At 51.1% G+C, this 4,844-nt stretch overlaps 1 pseudogene; it reads right to left on the reverse strand.

Annotated features, from left to right (window-relative positions):
• Positions 1 to 2,364: 2,364 nt before the first annotated feature.
• LOC113224742 lies at positions 2,365 to 4,534 on the reverse strand (annotated as a pseudogene).
• Positions 4,535 to 4,844: the final 310 nt, after the last annotated feature.

Here is a 4,844-nt window from a genome sequence, read left to right on the forward strand (position 1 = left end):
CTCTGACATGGGTAGATGGGATTCAAAAAAGTTATTAATAAATGATTGTGCTTCTAAAGTTGCACGGTGAACATTTCATCCTCTAGAAAGCAGGGCAATTCATGGCTTGGAGTCTTCTTGTTTACATCCTAGAAACCAGAACAAATTTCATGGGACCCCTCACTGCCAACAACCAGCAGGGAAGGTGGAGAGAGGGCCACAGCCCTCTTTTGGTAGGGCGCCTGTGTGTGCCTGCTGTGTGCACGTGCTGGGGAGACTAAGCCTTAGAGAAGGGCCCAAGCGATGAGGGAAAGTGAGTCTCCTGGCTGCTCCAGTCCCTTCTTTCCAGGCACAAAGAAGTTGAACTTGTTTTTCATGTAGACCCCCTTCATCTCACTTCAGCTTTTGGTAACTGTGTGTGTGTGCATGAGTAGCTGTGTGTGACAGAGTAAGTCCCTGTGCCTTTCTAGATTTCAGTAATTCATGTTTGTGGTTTCCAGAGAAATAATCTGTAAATGACACAAGAACAAATTTACAAGTTAGATTAGCAACTTTACATTGCTTAAAATCTGATGTTATATTTTTAAAAATGCCCCTGGGTACAGGCAAAAGTATGTCATATGGCCAGTGGAACTGAAGTCCTTACCGGCTGTATGAAGAATATTCAGATTGTTTCTGTTATCTCTGCATTTTAAAGTAGCAAAATACTAAGCCATTAGGTTATTGAACCTGTAATATTCCCACAGGGGTTTTATGTCTACCCCGTGTGATTCAGTTAATTTTCCTGGACTCTGGTTAGACTGTTTCCTTTCCCTCTTAGGCATTTGGACTCCAAAGTTAGGTAGGTAAAAGTGTCATTTTTAAAGATTTTACCTGTTGGGAATTTTCTGGTTGGTGCTGCTGGAAAGCATGTAGCTGGCCTGCAGGAGTCTGACATTTCCAGTCAGTGGGGAGAGAAGACTTGTGTCTCCCAAAGCCAAGGGGTGGCCAGGTGGAGGACAGCAGGACTTTCTAGGGGGTCCAAGGGGAAAGTTCTGAGTGGACTCTGGGAAGGGACATGGATGCCCCATCTGAGATGACCTGTGTCCTTCCAATGCTTGGTATCCCCAAGAGGGGCCCAGACATGGGCCCACCCTGGGGAACGAGGATGTGGTGCTGCCTGGAGGAGCTAACACTGAGGTTTGGGGAAGTCACTACACAGCTCCCAGAACCCAGAATCTCCAACAAGCAACCATGTGTGGAGAGGGAATGGGGACAGTGGTAGGACACAGCTCAAATGAAGACACTGCAGACATGTTTCCATGGCTTTCTACATTCATATCATCTTCATCAGGTGTTCTTCTCTACAGAGTGAGCACAATATTTTACCCACGTGCCTGACGGACAGGCCAAGCTGGATGGAAGCCTTCTGAGGCACCGGAGCAGAAGGGAAATCTTGCACATGGCCCCAAGGGACTTTACACTATTCCATTCCCTCTCCTGCCATCCAAGAGGCCTCTTGACTCCTCCAGAATCAGATGTAAAAGACAAGGTTGGTAAAAATCAGCATCCATGCCACCCGAAGCTATGATTAGCCATTGTACACGAACATGGCACTTTTGTTTGTTTGTTTATTTATTTATTATTTTGAGATGGAGTTTTGCTCTTGTCGCCCAGGCTGGAGTGCAGTGGAGCTATGTCAGCTCACTGCAACCTCTACCTTCCGAGTTCAAGTGATTCTCCTGTCGGCCTCCCGAGTAGGTGGGATTACAGGCACCTGCCACCATGGCTAATTTTTGCTTTTTTTTTTTTTTTTTTAGTAGAAATGAGGTTTCACCATGTTAGCCAGGTTGGTCCTGAACTCCTGCCCTCAGGTAATCCACCTGCCTTGGTCTCCCAAAGTGCTGGGATTACAGGCGTGAGCCACCACACCTGGCCTGAAGATGACACTTTTAAAAAGATTTTTTTCTAAGTAAAATGGCCCCCAAAGAGCCCAGTGATTTTTTTAAGGTTTTCTTTTTAAGAAAAAAAAAAAAAAAAAAAAAAGGATAAAAATTGAAGCTGTAAAATATGGGAAGAGGAGCAAGAGAGCTGCTGAGTTTGCATTTGAAGTTGTGAGGGGCTGGGGAGGACACGATGGGGGGAGAGGACCCCTACACGCTAGTCCCTGCTCTCACAGCTTGCGCTCCCCACACTCAGGCTGCACCACCAGGGAACACAGGACAGAAGTCGTAAGGACAAGAGACCAAACTCAAGGCTTCTTTCTTGTGGTTGGGTGTTTGCGTGTCTAAGTGTAGTAAGCCACACCCCATGGATATAACGTGTCTGTCTGTGGATGCCACAGGCATGCTCCCAAGCATTGCTTAGTCTCTGGCGACCCCGAGTCCCTGGGCAGGCCACGGGCCTTCACTTCTCCACTTTCTTGAGGATGTCGCATTTTTTCCTGTTAGGACAGCGGCACCGCTCGTCGATGCTGGGGATACATTTGCAGTGCCACATCTCCTCCACTTTCTCCACGGGACAGACAGCTTCCCCGTCGTGGCAGATGAGCGGCAGCTGCGTAGGGTCCAGCTGCTGCTTGTTGCAAGCCGGGAAATGGTTGTACTGCAGCCGGAGGTTCTCCGTGGTGGAGGAGCCCTGCGGCAAAGTTGCACAGGGAGTGGCTGTGCTGCATGATCTCACGCACCTCCTTGTTGGACAGCAGGTAGGGAGAGGGTACCGGAAGCTGGGCAAGGGACCACCACCTCATCCAAGGGAATCTTGAAAAGTCCTTGCTGCTCCTCTTGGGGGCAGCGGGGGACCCTCAAACTCCTCCCCTCTCGGGGCTGATTACATAGCTCCTCCTGTCTCTGCACTCAGGGCCAGCATGGGGACCTTGCACTGCTGCTGGTAGGAGGGCCTCTGTTCGTGTCCCGGCACGGGTTGTCCCGGTACGGGTTGTCCCGGCACGGGTTGTCCCCGCACGGGTTGTCCATGAACTCCAGGGTCCAGACTGGTCATTTTTGGTGCGGAGGCAGGTGCACGTAGTGGCAAATGAGCTTGATGCAGGACAGGTCCAGCTGCTTCTTGCCCAGGGAGCCGCAGCAGCTATACTGCTTGTGCAGGTTCTCATGGGTGAAGAGCTTGGGGAACAGGGACACTAGCAGGCAAGAGGCGAAGTTGCCGATGGATAGGCTGCTCTGGCAGATACTGCGAAGATGCTCCTTGCTGAGCAGGCAGTCGGTGCCGGGCACCTCCAAGTTGGGCTGGGGGATCTCCAATTTGTTCAAGTAGATAGGTACCAGCCAGATCTTCTTGGAGTGGCGCCGCTCGCCCTTGAAGCTATCCTCCACCCTGATTACTGAGATGTCATTGGGCAGGCTGGAGGAGTCATAGCAGTCGATGTGTAGGGGGCTTGCCCTCGCTGCCTGCGTCCAGCCCCAGGCCCTGGAGCTTGTCATTGATGCGCTGGGTCCACTGTTGCAGTCAGGCCTCCTCCTCCTGCATGTGGGGGAAGTAGACCTCTGTGTCATTGCAGATGATCTGCAGCCTCTGCGGGTCCAGCTCCTGCTTACCGCTGTCCCCGTAGCAGCTGTCCTGCTCGCCCAGCTTGCGATGGTCGAAGAGCTCAGGGAAGAGCCAGTGAAGGAGGGAGACAGCAAACTCGCCGGGTGAAGAGGCTTCATCCAGGAACTCAGTGAGGTACTACATGTCCACCACATGGTCTGAGGCGATGCTGCTGCTCCAGTCCAGAGACAGGCTGTCCTCCTCATCTTTGTGGTCCAGGAAGTGGCCAGGGTCCACTGCTCAGCCTCAAAGAAGCTGGCAGCCTGGCCACCAGGCTGGCTGTTCTCCATCTCCCGCTGGGCCCGGAAGCGGCTGAAGAAGTTATTCAGCTGGGGCAGGCACTCAGCCTGTCCCACAGCCATGTCCTTCACCGAGGGAGAGGAGTCCTCCACATAGTTGTGGATGCGCTGCAGGTGCAGTGACTCCAGCTTACACTTGGCCTCAAAGCTGCAGGCACTGCAGCCTCAGGAGAAGTCGACTGTGGCTGAAGAGCCTGGGGAAGAGCTGCACCCTCGGGCAGCAGGCGAGGACCCCACCAGACAGGCTCTGGTCCATGATCTGCTTGAGCTCTGTGGCCTGTGAGCTGCTATGGGGTGGTGGGGGGCGCCTGGAATTTGGCCACCATCTCAGTGGGGTTCACCTTCAGGGAGAGCAGGTCCACTTTGCTGTGCAGCTGGGACCTGTTGAACGTGAGGGTGTTGAGCATGTAGAACATCTTCTGGATCAGGAAGTAGATGTTAGGATCACTGTTGGTGGCCGCCCCAGTGCTGCCACAGTCCCACTTCTGTGGCTTATTCAAGAGCCTAAGCAGCAAGGGGCCGTTGCTGGCATTTGCCTTCTGGAAGAGCTCATACGTGTTTAGCAGGTCCCCTGAGAGAGGGTTCTTCTCCATGACCTTGTGTGAGATACCATGCAGAGGCCTCTTGTAGTAAGGGGTGGTGGCATGGTTGTAGGGCTCCTCCTTGCCTGGCTACACAGAGCCCAAGCTCCTGCCTTGCTGGCCTGCTCTCCATTGCCTTGGCAGGGCGAGCTATTCTCGGGTTCCACAGTTATTTTATATGCGGATTTAGTATCAGAATATGTATCTTCTTTTGCACAATAAACTTTTTTAAGTGTCAGAAATTATATAATTATATAGTGACTTTTGTTCACAAAGTAGTTACTTGTACATACCCACAAGATACTCGAAAAATATTTTTGTCAACATTGGATGCATTTTTCTCTTATGGACTCTTAAAAATGTTAACAAGCCAACACGTGAATGTACTGAAGTATTTTTTAATCATCTTTTCTAGTGTTGATAATGAGTTGATTTATATAAAGTCATTAGAGTGACAATT

This window comes from Piliocolobus tephrosceles, unplaced genomic scaffold, assembly GCF_002776525.5.
Source record: "Piliocolobus tephrosceles isolate RC106 unplaced genomic scaffold, ASM277652v3 unscaffolded_46179, whole genome shotgun sequence".
Lineage (NCBI taxonomy): Eukaryota > Metazoa > Chordata > Mammalia > Primates > Cercopithecidae > Piliocolobus > Piliocolobus tephrosceles.